General features: G+C 33.2%; 2 long non-coding RNA genes across 3 annotated transcripts; one reads left to right on the forward strand and one right to left on the reverse strand.

Annotated features, from left to right (window-relative positions):
• Nucleotides 1-1,415: 1,415 nt before the first annotated feature.
• Nucleotides 1,416-6,851, reverse strand: LOC134235593 (uncharacterized). 2 transcript variants are annotated; one of them, XR_009985445.1, is made up of 4 exons: nucleotides 6,655-6,851; nucleotides 5,581-5,712; nucleotides 4,565-4,775; nucleotides 1,416-1,535 (listed from the first exon to the last, which is right to left on the reverse strand). It is a non-coding gene; the product is annotated as an uncharacterized LOC134235593 (long non-coding RNA). The 2 variants fall into 2 exon arrangements; XR_009985444.1 differs by lacking the exon at nucleotides 4,565-4,775.
• LOC134235591 (uncharacterized) lies at nucleotides 2,291-3,376 on the forward strand. Its single transcript, XR_009985443.1, has 2 exons — nucleotides 2,291-2,692; nucleotides 3,199-3,376. It is a non-coding gene; the product is annotated as an uncharacterized LOC134235591 (long non-coding RNA).
• Nucleotides 6,852-11,808: the final 4,957 nt, after the last annotated feature.

An 11,808-nucleotide genomic window follows, 5' to 3' on the forward strand; every position in this document is an offset into this window, starting at 1 on the left:
TCCAGCCCCCTTTCAGAATCAAATCCACTTACGGAGAAGGGGGGTCAGTCTTCTAAAAGAAAAATACATGTAAATCAGGAAAGCAGGTAAGGCAACAGACCTGCAAAATTAGCTTATTTATAAATAAAATGTATCCTTTTTATGATTTGATATTACTAGTCTAAATCATTTAAATATACACTGCATCAGGCCTGAGGGGTTTGTCGGGGAATGCCTCCTTTCCTTTTTTCCAACTGAGGTATTACCATATTTTTTTACTATAGAAAAAATATCCCTCGAACCCCCCCCCCCCTTCAACACACACAAACCCTGACAACCTTTTTGTTTTCTTTTTTAATAGTCAAAATGTGTATGATCGAACAGAAGAATGTGAAAAAAACCTTACCCCCCCCCCCCCCTCCCCCCCCCCCCCCCCCCCCACCCCCCGATTTTCAAATTTGAGCAATTCTTTTTTTTTTCGTTTTAATGTTATTTATTTATTTATTTATTTATTTTTATCAAGTTTCATGTTAGTTAAAATTCTATCCTCTCAAAAATGATGTTATATGCCTGTGCATTTTTTTGATGTATGCCTATCATTTTCCCTGTCACTGCAATTTAGAGCGTGACGTCACCAAAGCTTACAATCTCAAGATTTGCACACTAAATATGCACCTCTTAACTAGAGGTGAAACAAGTGGGCGGATCATAGATCTTCTAATTTTAAAGACCGATTTTTGTACTGAAGACTTTCCAGTTTCGCTTTCCCCTTGTAATATTTAATTGCCTGGTTAAAGTAGAACATTTTACAAAAAAATTAGAGTACGTCTGATGAACAACAAAGACAGGAAACCTTATATTACGCAGAATTGGGATGTACCCAATATGAAAAAGCATTTTTTTGATTTTACAATATTTCACACTGTTTGTCAATCTAGAGCATAAGTAGAGACATCATGCCAAGTTTCATGAAAATTCAACAATTAATTAAGATTTTACAACATTTACAGTTCTATGTCTAATATCCTTAAAAAATGCTCCAATCTAGCCAAAACTGCACCCAAGTTTTAAGTCAAATTTTAGCCTATTAACACATTTATACGAGACAAATGAGACAAAATTTTGAATTTCCTGACAAATCGCATAACGTCGTCTGTCAAATATTCATGAAACTTCAATTCTTATATCCGTGTAATCTTAATAATGCATAATTTACAAAACAAAGATGTAGATCTAATTAATTCGAAATTCTTAAATAAGAAAAAAATCTATATAAGTGCAAAATGTATATAGCAGTGCATGTACAGATTAGTTATAGATAAATACTTTCACATTCTCATCACCTATCAAATATGTAAATTTCCTCACCCCCACCCCATCCCCCACTTCAATGAATTTTTATTTTTTAGAAAACTTTAACTTACACATTTTGTCGACTGTCACATTTTGCTGGTGCTGTTTCAAGATGTATTCAAATGGGTATGCATTTGCTGGCCAATAGTTTTAAACACCATCAGCATGGGCCTCATGTTTTTCCTGTACCAATCACCATGAACCTAAAAAAATCAATACAATAAATGGCACAATATCACATTTGCAAACAGACAGACACACAGACATTCAAAACGTACAATTTTACCATATTCCTTTTATGCCCATTACTTGAAATTAATTAATTTAAAAAATGATTAATATGCTCCCACCTGAAATCACACTGTTAACATTAGTAATTATATATAAGTTAATTCAGCAGAATAGGTAAAAATCATGTTTTACTGACAATAATTGTACATTCAACAAATACATGTAATGCAATTGCTAAAAAATATGAGGAAAACCAGTTAATGTGCATGTTCACACACATCGTTTAACTCCCAGACAACTGTAACCAGCTTCACCGCGCAACTGATCTGAAATGATGTATATAACTCATTCTTCAATACTGGTGAATTTTTAAAATATTTTTCTTTTCTCCTTTATTTTCCAATAAATAAAGTGGAAGCAGATAGATTGATATTGATATGATTTGATACTTGTGTAAGGATATAGTATAAATAGTTTCATGGATATGAGTTGAGGAATAAAAAAATATTGATCATTGTTGTATTGCATTTACGGGATTTCAACTGCAGAAAATGTGACATAATTTTCGAATAGGCATAAAGATGTTGTTTTATTTAAAAATAATATCATTTGGCATGATATATGTGTACATTATCTTAGCATATAAATGAAATAATATATTTATTTTGTCAAACATGCTAAAATTATCCTAATTATTTTTTTCTGAACTTAAAAATCTGTAGTTTATGTTCGTAACGCATGGTGTCCATATGCATTGAACTTTTTAACACCTCTCTACAAACATTAAATAATTTGTCAAGTTCAATTTCTGTGTTTAATTGATGAGTATGTGTGATAAATTATTTTTAACAATATGCTTCATGAACATAACTCAGTTCTTTTTGTAATTTTAAAATGATCTCTGATTGTAAAATGTTTGGTGTCTTGACCGTTACGAACATAATAGCTTTCAGTATAATTGCTAAAATAACAGCCAATGAATCATAAGTTTGGCTCAGGAAGTCCGTAGCAGTGGTATAATTATAAATTGAAAACGAAAGTAGAAAGGTTGCGCAGCTGTCTGCAAAAAAACATGGCAATGCTCATTGTGTCCACGTGGAAGACAGAAGTTACGTACATAATAGATGCGGTGAGTATTTTCATATTGTATCAATTTTAGTGAATTTTTAACACATAAATACAGTCATTGTATCTCTATACCATGTACCCATTAATCAGAAACTGAAATATGTCGCTTATGACCATACAAAATGCATAAATCTGTCCGAGTCAAGTACTTTTGGTTTAACATTTGACTTTTGATTCGCGTCTTTTGTTATGAACATGTGTTTTTGCATTATTTGTATAATCTATTAATGATAAAGTTATATTGTACTATATTTTATTCTATATTTGTTTGTTTTGTTCAGCTCTGATCAAAGGATGAATATTTTTGAATATTTGTTTTAATATTGCCATATCATTTACGCAATTACGTTCATAACAGAGACACGAAAACTTGAAGTAGTGACATAATTTGTACTTTAATTGCCTTCTTTCTGGTTTTATCAAGGATATATAATAAATATAATTAAACAGCATATGTGTTGATTACATCATGTTGTATTTTGTTTTTTATATATTTTTTTCTTTCAGATTTACAAGAAATGACTGAATAATGTTCGTAACAATGACACAAAGATCCAAGACTCAAAATAGAAGACCTAGGATATTTAGCAATCCATCTGAAAATTTACTTGTCTGCATTAATTCTCTTTGAAAGCTAGTCTATTATTAAGCTTTGGAATGAAATATTAAAAGTATTAAAGACAAGTGTTCGATTGTCTTGTTATGTTTTTTGTTCGTTTTTAAAGCCTGATTCGGAGTTAGGTGTCCATGTTACTTACATAATTTCTCCTTTTTTGAAACGAGAAATAAAAATTGTGACTTTTTAAATAAATTCCATTTAATATAAAATTAAACATGATTTCATCATACCTTTTTGATTACATTATTTTCATATTTTAACAACTTGTTAAATTCTAGTAACATGTTACTTGTTTAGTGCTTATGTAAGTAACGGTGTCCATTGGTAATCTTGGATATATTTTCTAATTATAATGGAATAAGGCAGAAATAAGTCATGCAATAAAACATGCAAACTAGTGTTTATATACTTCAAAACGGATTCACCAGAAAAGAATAGCTTATTGATTTAAAAAACAGTCACTGTGGACACCAAGTTACGTACATAAAATTTCAGACATGCTTGTACATTTGGACACCTATCTCCTCTTTAAGACTTCAGATTATCTTCCCATCAATTTTTTTCAGAAGCAGGAAGGGTACTGACTCAATTAATGTACATAAATTATGAAATTGATTATTTTTAAAAAAATAACCCTTTGGTCACACATCTGAACTCAGTACTGAAGAATGAGTTATATGTATGTCATGTATGTGACGAGCCGATCATCGACATGTTCCAAAAACATTAAATTGTTATTTACAAATATTGTACTAAGGTATACCTCTTACCTCCTGTGTAAAATACAAATGCACATCACCTATATACTGCTAAACACCGCACTGAACAGTTTTGATAACTTTCTGCTAAGTCTACTTTCACTTCGACCTTGACCCCGATTGAATACCGATCCCGAACTCATTTGTGAATTTTTGTGTATTGAAAATAAACCACAGTGGGGCATGTACATCTACATAATTGCTTCTTAATCAAATTATACATTTATGATTCTGAATAAATAAATTATATAAATCGATACATTTAATCTACATGATACATGTGTAAACAATGGGTGATACACATATGAGCATGTTGACTGTTCAGGGGGGAGGGGTGGGGGGGGGGGGGGGGTAGACACTTTATTTATGAATCAATTTGTTTAAAAATGTGTATCAACAATAAAAGAATTGTTATTTTCATAAATCTGAACAATTGAAAATAATAGAAAACACCAACTTTTAAATAAATTCAAGATTTATGACATCTTTCACTTACTTATAGGCTTCCTAATATGGGTACAGTCCACTAATTGTTTTCCCATAGGCGACAATGTTAACGTTTCTTCTCATAGCGATGTCCCTAATTTTCGTTCAGAAGTGAGTGACCCTTCAAATCAAAGCACATCTACTTGTCTTTTCTTGGTTAAAATCTCGAGGTGGCATGTCAGATTCGTTTTCCGGCAAAATGCGTATGTCTGCGGGAACCTCTAAAAATGAAAGTGAAAGTAGGGGAATTTCAGAATTATCACTGGCGTTATAATACACAAAATAATTCAGCTGATCTTCTTGATAAATTACATCTTCCAAGTTTTTTTGGTAGGAAAGATACTCCTTATCAACAAGTGTGAGGCTCAATTCAGTACATCTGCCCAATTTTTTTTATGCAAGTCTGCAAATTAAGGAACTTGTAATTTTTTCTGCACTACTTTCTTCTCCTACCGATTCTAAAAATAATTAGTGGGATGTACCCAATATGAAAAAGCATTTTTTTGATTTTACAATATTTCACACTGTTTGTCAATCTAGAGCATAAGTAGAGACATCATGCCAAGTTTCATGAAAATTCAACAATTAATTAAGATTTTACAACATTTACAGTTCTATGTCTAATATCCTTAAAAAATGCTCCAATCTAGCCAAAACTGCACCCAAGTTTTAAGTCAAATTTTAGCCTATTAACACATTTATACGAGACAAATGAGACAAAATTTTGAATTTCCTGACAAATCGCATAACGTCGTCTGTCAAATATTCATGAAACTTCAATTCTTATATCCGTGTAATCTTAATAATGCATAATTTACAAAACAAAGATGTAGATCTAATTAATTCGAAATTCTTAAATAAGAAAAAAATCTATATAAGTGCAAAATGTATATAGCAGTGCATGTACAGATTAGTTATAGATAAATACTTTCACATTCTCATCACCTATCAAATATGTAAATTTCCTCACCCCCACCCCATCCCCCACTTCAATGAATTTTTATTTTTTAGAAAACTTTAACTTACACATTTTGTCGACTGTCACATTTTGCTGGTGCTGTTTCAAGATGTATTCAAATGGGTATGCATTTGCTGGCCAATAGTTTTAAACACCATCAGCATGGGCCTCATGTTTTTCCTGTACCAATCACCATGAACCTAAAAAAATCAATACAATAAATGGCACAATATCACATTTGCAAACAGACAGACACACAGACATTCAAAACGTACAATTTTACCATATTCCTTTTATGCCCATTACTTGAAATTAATTAATTTAAAAAATGATTAATATGCTCCCACCTGAAATCACACTGTTAACATTAGTAATTATATATAAGTTAATTCAGCAGAATAGGTAAAAATCATGTTTTACTGACAATAATTGTACATTCAACAAATACATGTAATGCAATTGCTAAAAAATATGAGGAAAACCAGTTAATGTGCATGTTCACACACATCGTTTAACTCCCAGACAACTGTAACCAGCTTCACCGCGCAACTGATCTGAAATGATGTATATGTATGTCATGTATGTGACGAGCCGATCATCGACATGTTCCAAAAACATTAAATTGTTATTTACAAATATTGTACTAAGGTATACCTCTTACCTCCTGTGTAAAATACAAATGCACATCACCTATATACTGCTAAACACCGCACTGAACAGTTTTGATAACTTTCTGCTAAGTCTACTTTCACTTCGACCTTGACCCCGATTGAATACCGATCCCGAACTCATTTGTGAATTTTTGTGTATTGAAAATAAACCACAGTGGGGCATGTACATCTACATAATTGCTTCTTAATCAAATTATACATTTATGATTCTGAATAAATAAATTATATAAATCGATACATTTAATCTACATGATACATGTGTAAACAATGGGTGATACACATATGAGCATGTTGACTGTTCAGGGGGGAGGGGTGGGGAGGGGGGGTTAGACACTTTATTTATGAATCAATTTGTTTAAAAATGTGTATCAACAATAAAAGAATTGTTATTTTCATAAATCTGAACAATTGAAAATAATAGAAAACACCAACTTTTAAATAAATTCAAGATTTATGACATCTTTCACTTACTTATAGGCTTCCTAATATGGGTACAGTCCACTAATTGTTTTCCCATAGGCGACAATGTTAACGTTTCTTCTCATAGCGATGTCCCTAATTTTCGTTCAGAAGTGAGTGACCCTTCAAATCAAAGCACATCTACTTGTCTTTTCTTGGTTAAAATCTCGAGGTGGCATGTCAGATTCGTTTTCCGGCAAAATGCGTATGTCTGCGGGAACCTTTAAAAATGAAAGTGAAAGTAGGGGAATTTCAGAATTATCACTGGCGTTATAATACACAAAATAATTCAGCTGATCTTCTTGATAAATTACATCTTCCAAGTTTTTTTGGTAGGAAAGATACTCCTTATCAACAAGTGTGAGGCTCAATTCAGTACATCTGCCCAATTTTTTTTATGCAAGTCTGCAAATTAAGGAACTTGTAATTTTTTCTGCACTACTTTCTTCTCCTACCGATTCTAAAAATAATTAGTGGGATGTACCCATATAACGCCACCCCCGTTATAATGCCAAAATGACCAAGGTACAAATGTTGGCGTTATAACGGGGGATCACTGTAGTTTCAATAGTTCAGACACATTTTAACTACATTGTATACGGAATAATGCATTATCTTTGCTTTTTTAGACTCAATCACAGCTAAATTCGGTCAGGTTTGTGAGAATATGTTCTTTTATGGCAAGAGAATGGGTGGGTCTTAGTTCAATAGAGGAATATGCATGTCCTAGAAGATCTTATATAGCTATTGTTATTGTTTAGCACATAGTCATTGTCCAATCCGATGACAAAACAACAAAACATGCTGGTTTACTACGTTTACATTTTAGCACAGACACGAGGTTTAGGACAATTAACCTGTTATCCTTTTCTACATTTCAAACTTTTATAATGGTCTACCAAGGCTGTTTATGCTTAATAATACGCATGTATTTTAAGCAGTTACGGTTTTGAGGACAAGAAATGCACATGAAACTTGTATTTTTACTGATACACGGTAATACGTGTAGACCTAGCGCATTGCTCACCAAACACGCTACCAGTGACCAGCAAAAGGAGACAATTGTACCTACCTGCGCTCGTATATTTTAAGGGCTTCAAAGAGTGTGGAGGGGGGGGGGTAAAAATGCAATGGAAATTGGATGTAAACATGATACCCCCACCCCAATAAAATATGTATATCTTTCGAATCATGTTTCTATTTTTGTTTAACATAGTATTACATAAAGGTACATATTTCAGTGATTAGTTACATAAAAAATTGAGTAAAATTTAGACATTTAATTTTTTGTCAATTTACCGGGGGGCGCAAGTCACCTCATCCTTTGCCAATTGTTTCTTCTTAGCACTGAGCTATAGAACCCAATATTTTGACTGACGTTCACACATCTGAGAACCCGCCATCCCCCTCCATGATGTACTGACAAAGGCCTTTTGTTCCTTAATAAATAATAAGTGTTATTAATCAAGTTTATATAGAATTTGGTGACAAATTAAAAAAATCATATTTATAAAAGTAATCAATTATAAATTTAAGCATTCGGGCCAAAAACATGATTAATCTCTATACATACAAAATGATTGAAAATTTATCCAAAGGGACATTAATAACATAGGTCAATATACCGGTATCAATTAATCAGGTCATTTAAAAAATAAATAGAATAAAAATGGAACCTACCTTCTTCTTCTTAAAAATATTCATTCGCTTAAGAACAGATGCTTTGATATGTATTCATCAAAGGAAAGTTCATTCCTCACATACAATGAACAATTTTTAAGTTGGGCAAATTACACTTCCTATTCAAATGATTTCAAAATTTTTATATTTTAGCAAAAATTTCAACAAAATGAAAATGTGATTAGCAGACTCAATTATCTGATAAGCAGTCAAGGTGACCAGACGTGTTTTTTACAGCTCCTGAAGATCTTATCTCTACTTAGCTTAACAATGGAATAATAATGAGTTTGAGTGATAATTCTAATCTTTTCAAGTCACTTTTGGACTCATTTACCGGATTTTCAAGATCATTTATTTTAACTAATGATCTGCCAACGGAATCTGTGGGACCTAGTGTAAATGATGTGCCAAATTTCTTGCAAGTACAGGAAAATCAGGAAAGTGTTACAATTACTTTCGATTGTGACAAGTACCCCATCATTTTAGATCTGTTGGAGAAGAAACTCCTATTATTCAAAGACAGCAATGAAAGGCAACATGGATCTATTTATAAATCACAGGATAAAACTGTCACGGTTACCATCTACGAGACAAAAAGCTCTCTACATATCCAAGGGGAATCGTATTTTTCTTGGTATCAGGAGTTCCTCACGGACTTGAATAAATTGGATGTAAATTTGGAAACAAGTTGTAAGACTTTAGATGAAACATCTCTTCAATGCACCTCCACCCCTAAGGGTAAGACATCACAGAATTGTCATCAGTGTATTAGCAGTGCCAAACTTATTCAGGAATTGTCTGATACCGTCAAGCTTTTGTCACAATAAGTCAGTGACCTAAAACAGCAACTAAATAGGTCAAAATATGTCACATCGCTTGTTTCGAGAGCTACCCAAACAACTCCTAATAGGACAAAACAAAAGGAGACATCAACAGACGGACTCCTTCACATTCGATCTGGTGTATCTAGGCATACCCAATGCACCCTTAAAGCTCCTACAATATCCAATAGTACCATGACAGATGCCAGTGAAGCTCATACTAGGAGTTTTCCTACCTCGCCAGATTCAAACACCAAACATGGAACAAATCAACCTAGAAACATCCCAACGGATAAATCTGTCCTCATCATAGGAAGTTCCATACTACAAAGGATCCGCACCAGAGGATTGCGTTCAACTGTGCAGGTCAACACAAATCGCGGGGCAAACATCTCCCATATACGGTCCAAGCTCTCAAAAATGGATGTTTCTTCATATCGTAGTGTAATCATCTTTGCTGGTGGAAATGATGCATCTAGACGACGAGACCCAGAGGCAATAGAAAATGATTTCGCAGAAGTATTCACAGATCTCAGAAATCGGAATTCTAGTATCAGTGTATTTATCTCGGAAGTATTACCAAGGCGTGATACAAACACCAGTGAAGTTAATGGAATTATTAAAAGTTTTTGTGAAATGTATGTGATTCCAACTTCTAAATTCTTTGGTCGTGGAAATCCCAAACAAGAGTATTATTGGAAAGACAACATTCATTTGTCAGACAGAGGTACAGCAGAACTGCTAGAAATTGTCCATCAATACGTGAGTATCCTCAAAGTCGGAAATTAAACGTACGTATGAATGGTGAAGAATCGGAAATACTTGGCAGTACTTCCTTCTACCGTCCAGCCTTCTGTTATTTCTGTGGAGAAAGTGGACACATATCACGACACTGCAGACATGGAAGAAAGTTGGACTGCTGGAATTGTGGGGAACTAAGTCATAAAACCAAGCTTTGTCCGAATGGACACTAGGAAACTGGCAACGAATGTGTAGCCGACCATAGTTCCCAAACGATTCCTATTGACAACAATGTTTATTCGACTCTTAGTAGATTATGTTCAGAATTTAATATGATCCACTGTTCATGCAAACAATGTGAATATTTTTCTCTAGATCTTGTAACAAATTCAAAAAAATTAATTACTTCACCAAATACTTCTAAATTCTCAAAACCAGACAAGAATACTTATAGATTTCATACCAAGAAGTTTTCACAATCTGCTAATCATACTATATCTAAAAATGTGAATATACATGTACCACATGTACTGAGCAATGATGGGTTTGGTTTGGTGAAAAAAGGTCTAAGATTTGGAAATCTAAACATATGCCACTTATTGCCTACAATTGAAGAAATTAAACTATTACTTCATGACAAACAAACTGTAAATATTTTAGTACTTTGTGAAACCTTCTTGAATGATCAAGTCAACGATTCTGAATTGTATATTGAGGGTTTTGATATGGAAAGAAAAGATCGCATTCTGAGAGCATGTGGTGGAATTATTGTCTACATTTAATAATATAAGATATAAACGTAGGCCTGATTATGCAAACTCCTTGATGTATGGCATAAAAAGCAACTTGTGAATAAACTGCAAAAAGTCCAAAATACTGCTGCGCGGCTGATAACGCGTACCAGGAAATCTGATCACGTGACCCCAATCTTGAAAGATCTCCACTGGCTCCCTGTCCAATACAGAAGTCAATATAAAATACTTTTGTTTGTATACAATGCATTGAACAATCGTGCTCCAAATTACTTATCCAAGCTTCTCAAAATATACTCTCCTTCCAGGTCCTTGCGTTCACAGTGTTCTTTTCTTTTGGATGTTCCTAAAGTTAGAACTGTTACGTACGGCAGTCGTCGATTTGACTACGCCGCCGCCTCACTATGGAACTCTCTCCCTCTGTGTCTAAAAAATTCCAAATCTGTTTCCGCTTTTAAAAAAGGACTTAAAACTCACCTTTTTGAACGAGCTTACGAGGGAATGTAAATATTGTTTTTATAGTGATATATATACCTAATGTAAAAGGACACTGGACTGATCTAAAAGTTTTTAATATTTTTTTTATTTCGTGCTCTAGTGACCGAGTACATGTTCCTTTGATATTTATTATCATTATTTTTTAAAATGTTTCATAAGTTGTAATTTTTTTTTAAAGTGACTCCCACGCAACGTAATTTTTTATGGTCTTTTAGTACACATAAAGTCTTTTAGATATCCTATTTTTATGCACAAATATGTATCATGTATTTTTTAAAGTAATTTGTTCGCCATTTTGCAAGCTTATACCTTTTTTAATGTGAAGCGCACTAGAGTGTCATTATTATAATGCGCTATAGAAATTTTTGTATTGTATTGTATTGTATTGATTTTGAAATCAGTAATATTGAAACAATTTGGCTGGAATTAAAGATTAAAAATTCTAAACCAATTTATTACTGTTCAGCATATCGTCCACCATCTGCTCCCTCCTGCTGGGCAGAGGACCTGGCTAGAGAGATTAACTGTGCCTCCTGCTGTGACGATGCAGAAATTAACTTAACAGGTGACTTTAATGTAGACTTATTCAAAGAACCCTCACAAAGTTGGACATATGCTATGGAAGGGTATGGTTTTTTACAATTAATTACAGCACCAACCAGAGTAACTAATAC

Source organism: Saccostrea cucullata, unplaced genomic scaffold, assembly GCF_032062105.1.
Source record: "Saccostrea cucullata isolate Sc308-1 unplaced genomic scaffold, CSIRO_AGI_Scuc_v1 ctg3860, whole genome shotgun sequence".
Lineage (NCBI taxonomy): Eukaryota > Metazoa > Mollusca > Bivalvia > Ostreida > Ostreidae > Saccostrea > Saccostrea cuccullata.